Source organism: Apodemus sylvaticus, chromosome 17 (assembly GCF_947179515.1).
Source record: "Apodemus sylvaticus chromosome 17, mApoSyl1.1, whole genome shotgun sequence".
NCBI lineage: Eukaryota > Metazoa > Chordata > Mammalia > Rodentia > Muridae > Apodemus > Apodemus sylvaticus.
In genome coordinates this window covers 33949401-33964653 of record NC_067488.1, presented here as the reverse complement: position 1 = coordinate 33964653, position 15253 = coordinate 33949401, and positions in this window count along the sequence as shown.

The following is a 15253-nucleotide window of genomic DNA, read 5'->3' as shown; positions in this document are numbered from 1 at the left end:
GGCTACTATGTGATATTTTGATATATACCAGGGTCCTGCTTCTTTCTGCATGAGCTAGAAGTTACTTATGTTTACATCACACACACACACACACACACACACACACACACACAATCAAAAAACCAGGCCATTATTTAGAACCGAGTTGGGGGGAAAATAAAATAAAATAAAAGAGAGAGAGAGAAAACCTCTCAGATTTCATTCATTGTAACTTCATCACTCCTATAGAGGAGTGTAGTATTAAACTAGGATCCTGTTCATACCAGTCTGTCCTCCAGAGAAGGTTTGGAAGAAGATATGGTCTGTCTCTTAATAATTGAAACCTGGGTATATGCAAAACCTGGAAGGGACTGGTACTGCAAGTGTGTACAAGTCCAGTTCAGTCCCATAATAGAAACCAGTTCCAAAGTTTTTGGTTTGTTCTTGCTATACCTTTGATTCATTAGGAGTAATCCTTTCTAGATGCTGGGATGTGAGATGTGAGGTAGAAAAGGTGAACTTCTGTAGGTCTCTCCAAATCTTGCTTTTACTTTACAGAAAGGAAGAAAATCCTCCAAGATTCTTTCAAGTTTCCCCACTGGCTTACCTCCCAAACAGTTGGAAGAAGTTAGACCTTAAGTGCTTAGAAAGAGAGCTTTAGTCTTTGTACAATATTTGCCTAAATATCTTAAATAATGAACAGTGGACTCCAGGAGGAATTATTAATTATGATAGTACCCTGTTGTTCTGTAAGTGAGTTGTTCTGTGAGTGGAAAAGTGTGATAGAGCAAGACAGCCAAAATTTCTCCATTCTGTATTATTGCTGAGGCCATCTCATGTGTAACTAGAATTTGATCTCCTTGATGGAGAAACCCATGGAAAATTATCCACTTCTATTCTGGGAACCCAAGGTCAAGAAGTCCCAGCTAAGTTTCCTAGATTGTGTTAAACTGCTTACTTGTGCAAACCTCCCTCTGCAGCTGCTGAGTGACATTAACAGAATGTTCTTCTTTTTTTCCTTTTAAAAGTCCCTTGATCTAAATGCTTGGAGCTATACTTGGGTCCCCAAATGCTTTAGTGTAGTCCCAACTGTATGGAATAAAGTCTTTCAATTGGCTACAAACTGTGTCAGAATAGTCATCTCCCATGGTTTCTCCACAACAAAAGTATACTAAATTTCCCATGTCTAGCTTTGTTTTCATCTGTGGGATCAATCATATTTTGCTTAACACCACAGCATAGACCCACAGACTCTACCTGTAGATTTAGGTGTGTCTAATCAAGTTCATTTTGAAACTACATTTCTGCTCAAGTTTCACTAAAAATGACAGATTAATTACAAATAATACATTTGTGCAACTAAACCTCTGGGTTCCCAATGATATTTGGAGCTCCACACTGATATTGCCAGAGGAATTAAAATGTTAAAATATTTTCTTCCTTCTCCTACAGGCTAACTAAGTCCGAGGGAATGGTGGGGCATCTCTAAATGCTCTGTAACTGTTGAAAGTCGTCGACTTTCTTTTTCAGGGGTTTCATGGAGACTCATCTTGGAGATGCCACTGACTGAACTCAAATCAAGGTCCAGTCTGCAAAAATAAGGGTCAACAAAGAGGGGAAATTCCTCTTCACTTTCCAATGAAACAATTAGTCAAATGAAAGTCCAATGAAACAAATAGTCAAACAAGGCCTTTGGTGTATGAAACCAGATGGACTAACTGACAAAAAAGAGACTAGAGGAGTCAGGCCTTTCAAGGCCAAGTCTTCCAAAGCCCAAGTAACCCCTGAGGACCAGGGGTTCTTTTGCTTCACGTAGACTTGAAAGCAAAAAGTAAAGTTACTAATTTTGTCTACCTATATGATCTGACACACCAAAAATGGAAGCATAACCAGGATTAATATGGCCAATATGTATGGCTATTTAGCAGTGTCAACCATTATAGTTAATCATGGGAGATGCTATTTGGACAGCTATTTTCCACTAATGATTCTCTCCCTGATAACATTGTCTATTTCTAGAAGAGTATTTCTCATAGCTATAATAGGATGCAACATGTTCTAACATGTTCTAAATATGTTTCCTGATTAAACAAGGTTTCAGATACCATGTTTTCAAAACTTATAGATGCTGATGTCTAGTAGTGACTTCAAATAGAACCTAGATTTCTTTAAGGTTTGGACCACATTGCCCAACTCCTCCAGATAGTGCACCTCATACATGAGCAGAAGTGTTTATTACTGGTAAGATACTATCAGTAGGCCTTCTACAGGGTTCTGTTAAAAAGTTTCTGGTACACTGTCAAGCCATCTACAAAATAATACATTACCTCACAAAGCAAAACATATGTTAACCATGATGTAAAACATTTTTTCTTCTTAACTTTGTCTCTTAATGTTCCTTCTAAGGGTACAATAGAAGAAATTCAATGGCCAGCTAAACTTAAATTGGCTGATGAATGGAACTTTGAATTTGTGAACCAGACAAATGGCTTATATATTATATAGAAGACAATAGTGTACATCTTACAGTAGACAATGTCCACAGGAGAAATAAGTCACCAAGTTGATGCCTATGTCCAAGCAAGGATTCTACGATGGTTTTCTTACCTGTTCTCTTCCTCTCATAAGAGCAAAGCTGTCCTAATTATTTTTTGATGTATTCTATCAGTACTATTAATGGTCTCACCTTTTTGTGTTAAAGATGTTACCTTGCTCATATCACAAGCTCCAAAGATATGCACCCCACCAAATGAGTATCTCATGCTCTGGAACTATGCAACCATTTAAGTTTTGTTATCACTGCTTAGATAGACTGCTTGAGCCACTGTGGCTACTGTCCTTACAGTGTCACCCCTTCATCAGTTTGAAGTAGATAAGAGTTATAATCACTCTCAAATACCCTCACAACAGTTAGTGTGCATTCTATGTGTTCTGTGTGTGAAAGACAAGGAGTTACACAGACTCCCTGGTAGTCAGACAGATGGGGAAAGGAGCCATGGTTAGCTAATGATGGTGGAAAATTTCCAATATTTCCAATTCTTCCTTGCCCTCCTGACTTGAGACAAAGGCTACTAGTCCTTCTGCTGATGTTCAAGATCAGATTAGGAAATGTCACATAACAGTTGAGGACTAATTAACCATCCTGTATTCAAACTGACCTACCTAAAGTAAGGAAAAAGAAGCTAGTCTCCAACATTAATGAACTTCATTGATCAAGCCTACACTAACGTCTTACACAGCAATGAAATAAGTCATGATTTTAAAAGGTTTGTTATTCTGGGTCATTTTAAATGTATGTGTGCATTTTTAACAAGACCTATTTATACAGAACATCTGTACATGCCCCTTTGTAACTATGAACTAGTTTTCACATTGTACCTGAGCTCACATACATAGCTGTTAAGAAGCAATGTTGGAATATGCAACCCATGATGCAAGATGAGATGTGTCATGGTGTGGATCATGAAAAACTTCTGAGAAGTCTGTAGTAAAGGTTTGGTTTGCAAAGATTAGAAACTTTGGGAGAGATGGTATCTCAGAAAAAAATTCGTACATCAAGTGAGCGCTTATGATGGACATATTGGTACAATGGAACTTTAGGATATTAAGTGATTGCCTATGATGGACACAATTGGTACACTGAAATTTTCACATCTCCTTTTGCTTCCTTGGAAACTTATCAAGTTCTTCTCTCTGTGCTTCATTTTAATAAATCCTAACCACAGATAATAACAGAGACAAACGACAACAGACTGAAAATATAAAATGAACCTTTCATCCTTACAAGTTCTATACCTCTGGTATTTTGTAACACCAATAGAAAACCAGCCCAAAAGATAATTGAACATTCCTCAAAAAGAAATGTTTTATTTTAGCTCTCATTTGTTCCTTAAATTCTCATCAAATGATAAACTCTTCTGACCCTGTTTATTGCTAACAATCTTAGGATTATTGTTAAATTCAGCTCCAAGAATTTATCAACCATCAAATAGGTACCATGCGTTATGAAAGGTGTTCTTTGAGCTACAGAGACAAGAAAGAGACTGCCACTTGCCTTCTTTTTTTTTTTTTAAATATTTTTATTTTCTAAATTCTTTGTTTACATTCCAAATGATTTCCCCTTTCCCAGATCCCCCCTCCCCATATGTCCCATAAACCTTCTTCTCTCCATCCATTCTCCAATCACCTCCCTCCTTTTTCTCTGTCCTTATAATCCCCTCCAATGCTAGATCAATCCTTTCCAGAATCAGGACCCTCTCCATACTTCTTCATGGGAGTCATTTGTTATGCAATTTGTGCCTTGGGTATTCAGACCTTCTGAGCTAATTAATATCCACTTATCAGAGATTGCATTCCATGTGTATTCTTTTGTGATTGGGTTACCTCACTTAGGATGATATTTTCCAGATCAAACCATTTGCCTAAAAATTTTGTGAATTCATTGTTTCTAATTGCTGAGTAGTATTCCATTGTGTAAATATACCACATTTTCTTATCCATTCCTCCTTTGAGGGACATCTGGCTATTATAAATAGGGCTGCTATAAACATAATGGAGCATGTGTCTTTACTGGATGCTGAGGAATCCTTTGGGTATATGCCCAGGAGAGGTGTAGCAGGGTCCTCCGGAAGTGTCATGTCCAGTTTTCTGAGGACCCGCCAGACTGATTTCCAGATTCTATTCAACTCCCACCACTCACTCTCTCATCCCTCTCACTAGGCCTTATCTGCTTTCTCTTTCTCCTTCCTTCCCTCCCTCCCATGTTTCTGTTCCCCATACAGGCAAAAATTGTTTTTAGTGGTTGTTTTCTTTTTCTGGAATGTATGATTCACAAAAGCCATAACTTTGCTGCTTTAGCTATTTATCCAAAGGAACACTTTCCTGTCCTTCAAACTAGTTTTCCTATAATTTTGAATCTGCATCATTCAGAGAGTTGCTGCCCTGGTAGATATCTGGGCTGTTTCTGAGATGTTCTTAATATGACTTCATCTGTTCACTAAACTGACTTACAATATCCACTCCCCAGAAAACATCAAAAGTACAATAAGACATTTAGAGAAGTAAGCTCAAAATTCACCCATGTCTTCAGCACTGACTGTAGTGATCGCTTTAGCTACAGCACCCAGAAAGCAGCTGAGTGACTCTTTCCCAACAGTTTACTTTTCAAAAGAGGTATTACATGTGTATTTCCTTTTATAATCTGACCCACTTGAGCATAGGAGGAGCAAAATTTATGTCCAAAATTACTTCTAATTTACCACACAAAGATCTGAACTCTGACAAAATAAAATGGATGGAAACATGCAAATGAGATGCCCAAAGGCAGTGCTCATAATAAACCAATTAATTGGTTTTTACAGTGTGGTAAGCTACAGTGTTAAGTGAAGTGAAGAAACACATATTGAAAGTTGTGGAAATGGACAAACTGGAGAGGTCCATGTGAGATTTTCCTGCTCAAGCTGTGCATAGTTTGTAGATGAAACTCTTGAAGTAGACTCAGCACAGACAAAAATCTCCCTTGCAGATTCGAATTCAACACTCACTTTTGCACATGATAAATGATTTATTTAAAAAATGGGCCAAAATATGTCAATGAATATTAGAAATATCAATGAATACAGGAAAAGCAGTACTTTTTAGGCACTATTCATAATACATTACAAAATACCATGATGCCAGAAAGCAGCACAAAGCTATATTTGGAGAAAGACAAAACTATTTTGAAAATAACTCCTTGATGCAAAACAAGTGAAGAAAGACAAAACCAAAATTCAGGAATAAAATCTAAATAGAAGCAATTATAAATGAAAAATGCAATCTCAAACTTGTGGGATTCACAAGATTATAAATGTATAATATGTAGGCTAATCGCATGTTTTAGAAGGTAAGAAAGACTAAGTAACCTCTGTGATCAGTAATGAGTGTATCAGTTGTGGATTACTGCAGAGGCTGAAGTTTTGAGCAGAGCTAGCAGAAAGTACAGTGTCTGGAGCTGCCTTTCTGCTACAAGTGGCTTGCTACTGGGCATGATTGAGAGAGCCCTGGGGATTACTCCATTCCCCAGCCTCCTCCCTTCAAAAGGACAGTTTACTGCTCTACAGCAGGATGTAATCTGCAAGAACCAAGATCATGGGGCAAGGTAACATATTCCATGTTTCCTCAGCCAGTTCAACTCACAATGCTGTATGTGCTTTCTCCATACTGATCCATTTTGGGAAGACCCCTCAAGACTAACATAGACTATCCCAAACCTAGAACTGGTAGATGCAAATAATAGGGGAAGTGGGAGAAAGATTCTCCAATACTGACACATACTGACATATGATAAATGTCTCCAATAGAGTAATGGTTGGTTGGGCCCTAGTTGGTAATGCTGTTTTTGGAAGTTATGGAATGTTTTGGATATGAAGATTTGCTGGAAGATTTTGCACTATTGAGGCATCCAGGAGTTATTGAATTAGACAGTTAAGACCTTAATCAATTAGAGTGATTTGTGAGTGGTATGTTTTGATTTCTTTGTTTATCAGTTCATATAGGAATATGTATTCATTCCAGAGCTTGAGAGTAAAGATCTTTCTCTACTGTGACCAGCATTCTATCAAGTATTGTGGTGGTTTGAATGAGAAGTATCCCTAACAGGCTCCTATATTCGAATTACTTTATCCCTTGGTTGGTAAAATTATTTGTGGGTGTTTATGAAAGTGGAGTTGGAATTATAGATGTTTTTGACCCACTGAACATAGGTATTGGGACCCAAACTCTGGTCCTCTGAAAGAGTAACTAGTGTATTTAACAACTTCATTTCATCCCCAATCACTGTAAATCTTATTAATTTATTTTATCTCCATATCATCTCAATGAAATAGTTAGTAATACTATTTCCATTTTATAGATCCAGAAGCTCAGACAATAGAAAGTTTTAATTTCTTGTGCTAGTTAACACCACTGTTGGGTGAAGAAAATATGAAGCAGCATTGGAGATACTGCATGGACATACAGTCATTCCTAACAGATTGAATTAGAATAATTTTGTTCGTGGTAGCAAGAGAGACAGGGCCTCCTGATTGTCTCTGAAAATCATGCATAGGCAAAGCCTCCTCCCAAGTATGGCCAATGGTTCACCGCTATTCAAGGCTTGGATACTTACCAGATTGGTGAGTAGAGTGTAGTAACAAACTCCTCTCATCTCTCTGTGACCCTAAGGAGTGAGAGGGTTTCTCTATCCCTACCCAAGACTGGCTAGGAATGACTATTTGTATGAAATGTCAAGGCCTAGGATCTCTTTTCCAGAGCTTAAGTTTGAGGTACTGGTGATAGCAATGTAAAGCAGCCCGACCAATATCTTGAACCAAGAGGTGATTAACAACATTACTGAGCAAAGATTTGGTACATCATCTCCATCCTCACAATTACCTTATGTCTTCATGCTCATTTACAGATAAAAGACCTGAAAGTATCAGAGAATTTTTTGCAAAATCTTATAACAAATGGCAGTATGATAATTTAAACTAATACATGTTTTAATGCAGAACCAACTTTCCTAGCACTTAGGCAAGATAAAAGACAATACTTTCACTATTATATTTCTCCAATCCTCAAAGTGGAAAGACATGGGAACTCTGTCTTCTTAAGGGACGGTACTTATGTAACCATTGTGCTCCTAAAAAGTCTTATGTACATTTCTACCAACCAGCTTAAAGATTTTGTTAGAACCAACATTGTCATGATTAAATTCACAGGATATATTTTGAGTTGACTTTGTCTTGTTACTTAGAAATTCTAACAATTCCTTCAATTAATAGATGGTCCTACCTCCTAGATGATATTTAAGGATTTTTTTAAACTCCCCAATAAGTATGAATATTTATTCACAACACTACTGCCACAAGAACCATGGAAACTCTAGATTTTCTTCTGTATAGTGAGATGCTTGCATAAAAGGACGCAAAGTTACCCCTGATTTTGAAAGTTTTATTATTCAAAGACCAAACTTCTTTACTAAGAAGGATTTCTTATATTCTCAATGACTTTGATCATTTATCATTTGAAAACATAATCATTTGCAAATGTTCTTAGATATTACATCACATAAAACTTAGTGAAATGCCTGTATTTGAAGTTTAGAGATATCTACAATAAGGTTCACAAATTTGACCTCTTCCATATATAGTTTCACATATGAGCTTACCTTGTTCATTTCTTAGAAACGGCGATGCTTCAGATGCTTTCTTTCTTTTTGCTCAAGTTAATGTCTAATTCCTTAAATATAAGTATACATACATATATACTGAAATCCTTCTCAGCAAAGAAGTTGTGTGTGTGTGTACATGTGTGTGCTTGCATGCGTGCGTGCGTTCTTACTTGCTTGCTTGCTTTGGCAGAAACATTCTTTATATTCTTTGAATTAGAGTTATAGGGTTGATAATAAAAATAAAATCTGTTCTATTTGAACTTTCTAATTATGACTGAACTTATAACCCTAGACATGTAATGAAACATGTAATGTAGACATGTAATGAAAAGTCACACACATGTCAAGAGACAAAATGATATATCTGTACTTCTTCAAAAATCATTAGTCTGCCTTTTTTTTCTGTGAAACCTATATAAATAAAGAAGCAGCCTGATTGCTAGTCAGAAAGAGGTACAAGATTCCCTTGACCCCCATGCCTGACTTACTCTTCCCTCAAGAATTCCTTCTCTCCTCTCTGAGATACCCTGCAATGTCTAGGATTGGACCTTGGCATAAACTCCTTTTCCATTCCAATGAGTTTGACTCCTACTTTCATGGTGTGTGAATGGGAAGGTAGTTATACTGAGTTTATTTAAGGATATTTGTGGGAGCATGGTAGGATAATTATTTACACCATTGAAAGGAATGAATTTCTCCCCTCAATTGTAGCCACTAACTGCCAATTTGTCCTGGGAAGAGGACGGAACCTCTCAAGACACCCTGCTAACTGTGATGGACTGTTCAAAGACCCAATCTTATGTATGTATTCACAACTGCTGCAAGTTCAATATGCAGTGGCTATGTCATAACAAAAAACTAGCCTTGCATATTATTTCCTGTATCTTAGATGATGTGACCAAGATGTCATGTGAAGGCTAAACGCTCATTAGTCACTGGTTTGCAACATGTCAACCAGTTATAATTTCCTGTATTAATCACCTGCCATTGTAGAGGAATTTTAATCCAACAACATGGCTGCTCTGTCAAAGAAGCACATCCAAAGTTCTCCTAGGTCTGTGTGATCTGGCTGGACTATAGACACACCTTTACTATCAGGAGAAAAAGCTAAACAGATCTTTGAGTTCAAGGCTATCTATCCTGGTATAAAACAAGTTTCAGGGCTGTAGAGATGGCTCAGTGGTAAAGAGCACTGACTGCTCTTCCAAAGGTCCTGAGTTCAAATCCCAACAACCACATGGTGGCTTGCAACCATCTGCAACGAGATCTGACACCTCTTCTGATGCATCTGTCTGAAGACACCTTCAGTGTACTCACATATAATAATAAACAAAATCTTAAAAAGAACAAGTTTTAGATAAAGAAAAGCTTAGGTCCAGAAATTGTGGTATACATATTTAATCTCAGCACACAGGAGACTGATGATGTAGTCATATTTAATATTCCCTAATCAGCTCAATGGCTGGGCCCCTCCCAAACTTCCATGTTGCCAATGTCCCCCCTTCATTACTCCCAAGTTGTTACTTACTAAAATGTAAATTTCCTCTTTGCTATCTAGACCCAATGGGTAGTGGGGATGTTGGGGTCATTCTTCCCAGGTCTTACATGATTAGTATGCCTCTCTTCCTGCCACTCTCAAGCCTGGATCTTATTCCTTTCATGCCATGGAAATTCTCCCTCTTCTTCTGTCCCCTTGTCAGAGAATCCTAAAGACCCACCTTTGTCTTTCTGCCCAGCCATTGGCCAGAAGCAACTTTATTAACCAATCAGAACCAGCTGGGGACAGGGACCCTCAGGATCTTAGATGTAGAATTCTCATGTAATTTGGGAATCCAAACAACATGATACAAGCATTAAACAAAATCCACAACACAGTTCAGATTTAAGAAGTTGGGAGTTTAAAACAGGCCATATGCAATTGAGTTGAGTTGAGTTCAGTTCAGTCAATTGAGGCAATTGAGTTCAATGAGTCAGTACAGTAGAGTTGTTCCAGAATCTCAGTGCAGTTCAGCAGAGACAAGTGAAGCCAAAGAATAAAAAGGGGTCAGAAGATTAGACCAGTTTGCTAAAGTTAGTTTAAGGCCAAGCAGTGCAAGAAGTCAGAAGTTAAGAGAAGCCAGTTTGAAATCAATCAGCATGGAGAGGAGTTTGAGCCAGAACTGCTGAGTTGAACTTGCCAGCCAGAGTTCAGAAAGAACTAGATAGAAAATGTGAGCTTATTCATTAGTAAGTTTCAATGATGACAATTACTTCAGGTAAATAAATGTTACTTTTATCTGCTGCTGCAAAAATAATATCCTCTGACCAAAGTTTAGAGCAGTCCTCATTTATGAGTATAAGCACAAATATTTAGACGGCGCACTTCCAACATGCCCATTTAATAAAACAACAGTAGAAAGGTTCCCTAGGCCTATGGCCTACCCACGGAAATACCCTGGGTTATTTGAAGATATCTATGGGACACCTTTGACCAAGTAGATGTAACCCAGTCTTTGTAACAGAAATTTCATTTGGTGACAAACGATGGCTAGTTAACAACCTCTCTCCCACATTATCCAATAATTTCATTTAGATATTCTTTTTATATGTATGAGTTTTAGGATATGTCTAGCATATTAGTTTGCAATTCTACCCTTCAACTGTCTCTTAATTTTAACTATGTCTCCCTGGATTCCCTCCCTAAGGCCCTAATTTTGTCCCTCTGGGCATCTAGGTTAGGAAAGACTGTAATTCTAGGTGCTGATATATAGTCTTGCTGTTGTTGGGTGTCTTTGTTTCTTGGTTTCTGTTGCCACATCTGGTTCTTAGGAGAGCTTGTTGGCTGTATGTTGTCTGGTAAGAAGTTTTTCTGGAATCCAGATAGGTGTGCCCACTAGAGATTCCAGATAAAATTTGTTTTGAGGTATTGGGATCTTATGCATAGAAATGGGGAATAAGGGATTCATAGGAAGAAAGAAATCAGTATGTTTCACAGGCTCTGTTTAACCTCCTGAAATTTGAAGCAGAGAACAAGAAGACTTAGCAGGTAGTTTGTTACATATCTGGGGATTAAACTCAGGGACTGGTCTTGGAGGAATGAAGGGAGACATGAAGATTTGCAGTTAACCTACCTACTTTTCTGGCTGAAGTGATCTGTGATTTGCCAATGAATGTCTCTTTGGTTAGAACTTGGATAAAACAAAGAGTAGAGAAAGGGAAATTAGAAGTGGAAGACTCATGTGTTCTACTTGAGATGGGATGGTAGCAGGGGTTTTTTCCAGAGCTAGAGATGAGACTGGAGGATTGGATTTGGAGAAGAGGAAGGGAAGATGAAGATCTGCAGTCAGCTTGCTTCTCTGGCCAGAGTGTCCTGTTGGTTTGCCAGAAGTGCACGCTGGAGTTAAAAGCTGGGATAAAGCAATGGATGGGGAGAAAAGAAGTGAGAAGAAGATCTGTGTGGTTGATTAGAGGTGAGGACAGAGAGGAATGAAAGATCACAGAAAATGATTTACTATAGAGCTGGGGGTGAGACTAGGAGCTCAACTTAAAATAGTTGAGGAAGAGTTTAATATCTATAGTCAGTCTACCTTTGTCCCTGGCTAGAGTGGCCTGTGAGTTCCCAAAGAATGCTGCCTGGATCTAGGCACTTCTTTTGTCTGTTTTTACTCAGAGAATATTTATGATATGATTTATGATATGATACACTGTCATATAAGTTATGCTATAGCATGTAAAGTGATGACAATGTCTTCTAAAAGAAGGGTTTCTGGGTTTGTAGGCATCAGTTGTTATGAAGACTGCATTCTACTTCTTACATCTTTTGACCTTTGCATGTGTATATTAAATGTTGAATGAGACATAGAAATTAATTCATGGACTTGTATAACCATTACCTTGCTTATTTCCAGAACCCACAATGAGATACATCAGATAAAAGAGACTCATAAAGTCAGCATGTGACCTCTCTGTATATATGAATGTATACCAAGACACAAAGATTCATACGCAGGCATATAGCAGAGATGCCCAAAAAAGAAAAATAATAATTTCTCCAAACAAACTTGTAAAGAAGTCATCATTTGTCTTTATTTACAAGTAAGAAAACTGGGGAACAGAGCACACCAGATAGTCATCTTCAATGCACTATTTCTGAGATACAGGGAAATAAGGATTTTAAAGAAATTTTCCCAAAATGAGCATCACAGATGGTCATGTAAACTACAGGAATGGGCAAGGTATAAGGAGAGATATGTAAAGTGAGAACTCAGCATTGTTTCTAGGTTCCCCTGAAATATAGAGATGAACTGAGATGAGGTAATTGTAGAGGTCACCAAGGAAACTAGAAGGAAGTCAAACCTTTGTGTCATAGAAGCCAAGAAATAGTGTACATAATAGGCCCCCAATTGCTAATTTCACAAATGATCCCACATTCCTTTTTCATAAAGGATCCAAGGAGGGTAAAGAACAATGATCACTGGAGGATAATGGACTCCTGTCAGCTTGGGCTTGCCTACAGGTGTTATTATGGAGCCTTACAAGGGTTATTCTTTCTGTTGGTTTTGAATATCTGAATATATAAATCAGAGAGTTACATCTTACATGAACCGTGCATAGATAGATATACATTAGCATGCTTCAGTTGCTAAACAAAGTGCCACAAACTGAGCAAGATGAACAATAACACTCCATTATTCCACATAAGTAGCTTCTTTCAGGACACACAGCTTGGAAAGGGTACGTTCTGAGCCAAGAGTCCTCCTTGTTAGATGATATTTTGCATGGCTCCTGATGAGGACTGTTCCCTTCTAGGGACAAGAAATTGCTGGGGAGGGGGGAACTGGGAAAGGTGAAAGCATTTGGAATGTAAACAAAGAATATAGAAAATAAAAAATATATATACAAAAAAATTGCAAAGCAAGGTGCTCACAAGACCCTGAAAAAGGAATTGTGTAAGTCTCTCTTGTAGATTCTGATAATTCCTTGACTGTCACAGTACAACTCCAATTTCCACAGAGCATTCTTTGTGTATTGTTTGACTCCAGATTTCTCATTTTTATGAAGATATTTGTCATATTTATTAGAAGTACATGTTGCTCTGGCATGACCTCATTATAAATAATTACATCTATGATGGCCCTATAATGATACAGTGCATCCTGAGGAAGAACCTCAGTGAATAAATCTTAGAAGGCATAAAATTCTAGCCATCACAGCATGTCCATTCCTTCAGCTTAGGCATCATTCCTTCCTTCTGATGATCAAAGTCAGCATATGAATCCATATAAAACTGCAGCTAAATTGATGCACTCTCTGCTCAGACTGCCACTTATCAGCTTTGTGATTTGAGATAAATTACTTTCCATCTCTGTTCTCTGCTTTCTTGTTTCTGTACATTAACAGCAATAGTCCCCAGTGTGTCAGCTGCTATAAGAAATGAAATGAATGGAATGACTGAAGCTCAAACTTGGCATCACAAATGCCACCTGCTCTGGATACATTTTCACTGGTGAACATCTTCATTTATGTCAAGTTTTAGTCTCTATGGTATCTTTCTGTATTTGCCATAATTTGTTTCATACTGAATCCCACGTAGCACACCAAAATTTTAAGTCTCAATATCCAATGTATGAAGGTGCTATAGAAAAGAGAAACTGACTTGCTCAAAAAATATCAAGTAGCAGAGGCATAAAATAAAATAAAAAATTACCAGGCCCAGGGAATGCAGCTATGAGGTAGGTTGTCTTTAATCCACACCAACTGAAATTCAAGCAGATTAAATATTAAGGTCCTATAGAGACCCACACTCTATTGTGGTGAAGGTAGTGTTTATATGAGTTAACCCTTGAGAAGAAAATATATATCAAGACAGAATTGCTGTTTATAGATGTGCTATCTCATTTTTTTAAAAATTCTAAATGCAGTCCAATTTTCAAATGTTCAGTACCAATATTATTAAATGTGTCTCTAATATGCTACATTCCTGCAACCTTTAGAAAGATGATGGCTGAAAATTGCATGGGTTATTCAGCCCTTCTGGAAATCATGGGAAGAAAAGTAACAGATTATGCTAGCTTTTGGGATTCACCTACAAATGAAAAGAATCCATTTTGCGAAACCGCCTGCAAAGCTTTCACCATGGACACCACAGGCTGATGATGGTGAAATTGTTCTGCCTTAGCAATTAGAACTCCTGTGGTGCCCAAGGCTTCCAATTATAGCAGGGAAGTAGGATAATAATATGGGAAGTTATCCTGATCGAAATGATATCTTACTAAGTTCAGTGAAAATTAAGCTTGAATAATGCTAAAGTGTGAAATCTCAATTAGATATTCAGTTCTGAGGAGAGAGGCACTTTTCTTGAAGCCACTTGTGATGTGTTTTTCTCACCTTAAAAATATTGAGCATGAACTCCCAGAAATGCCTGGAAATGCAGTTCTAAACATGAACAGATAGGGTGGAAAAACTCCGGCATTGCAGAATCGTTCTCTACCAAGCTAACTATTCATACTTCAAATGTACTAAAAGGAGATGTAGCAAAGTAGGAAAATTAGTCTTATTAGGAGCTCTTCTGTATCTGTAGTAAAAATTAACATCCAGAATGACTTAGAAAAGGAAGAGTTTATTTGATCCAGAGATGGCCCACCTAGGAAGCCATCACATTTGCTGATACCAAACCCAGATACTATTACTGATGCCAAGCAGTGCTTACTGACAGGAGCCAGGCATAACTGTCCCCTGAGAGGCTTTGCCAGAGCCTGACCAATTCAGATGAGTGTGTACACAGTCAAACATTGGACTGAGTGAGGGGACCCCAGAAGGGAAGTTAGGGCAAGGACTGCAGGAGCTGAAGAGGTCTTTCAACCTCATAGTAAGAACAATAATATTAACCAAACAGAACCCCCAAATCTCCCAAAAACTAAACCATCAACAAAAGCGTAAATGGGTGGTAACCATGACACTAGCTGGATATGTGTCAGAGGATTACCTTATCTGTGATAACTGGGAAGTGAGTCCTTTGGTCCTGTAGAGGCTTGATAACCCAGGATAGGAGAATGCTAGGTTACCAAGGCAGGATTAGGTGGGCAGGTGGTGGAGTACCCTCAT